This window comes from Tasmannia lanceolata, unplaced genomic scaffold (genome assembly GCF_043159265.1).
Source record: "Tasmannia lanceolata isolate RefF3 unplaced genomic scaffold, GAP_Taslan_0.1 ptg000002l, whole genome shotgun sequence".
Taxonomy (NCBI): domain Eukaryota; kingdom Viridiplantae; phylum Streptophyta; class Magnoliopsida; order Canellales; family Winteraceae; genus Tasmannia; species Tasmannia lanceolata.
This window is the reverse complement of record NW_027518679.1, coordinates 20,107,704-20,109,173: the sequence shown is the minus strand read 5'-3', so window position 1 is coordinate 20,109,173 and position 1,470 is coordinate 20,107,704.

The following is a 1,470-nucleotide window of genomic DNA, read 5'->3' as shown; positions in this document are numbered from 1 at the left end:
CGCTGGAACTGGGCTAAAAGCCTATCAACCTCTGAATTCCGCTCTGCTTTGCACCTGTTCACAGGAGCCATAAATTCTCTGCTTCTCTGAGAGTTCTGCTTTCCACTTCTCTCCTTTTTTTTTTTTTTTGCCACCCCGGCTTGGGGAGGATTTTTAACCAAACAGGACTCCGAAGAATTGACCTCGACTCGACAAAGGAAAGACTTTGACGAACAACGAACGAGGACATTGACGGACACCTGACTCAAATACCAAGATAGACTGAAATCTGCTTCTTAGCCTGATAAGATTTTTTTTAAAATGTTAAAAGTCACCCACTCTTAGAGTCTTTTGAATACCGTGTTTAAAGGTGTTTCAACCCTCTTTTCAGGATTTCTGCCATGGTTATTATCCCTTCAGATTGCTCGATTTCAACTTCTCTAGCTCAAAGAGTACCGAAAGAAGTCTTGATGGCGCTTACTCAAGACTTTGAGAAGGTGCCAGAGAAAACTGAAAGTTTAGCCGGCTTTTTAAAGCCCCGCCCTCTCCTCATGAAGTCACTGCAATGACCAAATCGCCTTTTCAAGTTTTCGATTCGGTGGACCGCATGCCTTAATTTTTGCCTGGACTGTCTACCCTTGCAGATTTTCCATCCAGCAGGCTCAGCACCTTGATTTTTGCCTAAGCCGCCCTTTCGGGTTTTCAGCTTAGCGGGTGAATGACCCTAACTTTTGCCTAGACCGCCCTTGCGGGTTTTCAGTCTAGCGGGCCTAAGACTCCATCATTTTTCTTTATTTCTGTTTCTCTACAAACTGGGGCCTAAAATACACCAGAAGGACTTTCAGGTAGGCTTTGGTTCAAACCGGTTAGACTTTGGTATGTTAGCATGCATCTGGACCGAATCTGGATCCTCCAGACTGCCTACGTATCCCCAAAGAAATTGGGAATTAGGTCACGCGTAGTTCGGGTTTAAAATCTTTTATGACGAAAGTAATAAAAGATGCCCCTGGTTTAAGTTTAACAAAGAAATTTTGATTTTGCTTTCGGCTCAAAGGTTCTTTTAGCATAAAGGGGTTTCATCATTCATTCTTTTCTAGGCCCAAAGGGTTTGCAAATAGTTTAAAACATTTGGGTATTGGCTCGAAGCTCAAATCGTCCAAGGATGGCCTCCTGGTGTACTTAAGCATAATATTTCTTTAATTGATCCAGATTTGTAGGTTCATTTAATTTTTCTCCATTTTCATTGAGGAGTCTTACGGCTTTTCCAGGCAGGACTTCATCAACAATGTAAGGACCAGACCATTTTGGCCTGAACTTTCCTCTTGGGTCAAATACCGGTGACCTGTAGGACTTCAAAACAAGATCTCCAGGTTTCAAATCTCGGATACGAACTTTCTTGTTGAAAGCTCTCTCAATCCGCCTCTGATATCCCTGGATATGATACAAGGCTTTCAGTCTCCTCTCATCTATCATTTGCAGCTCATCATGCCT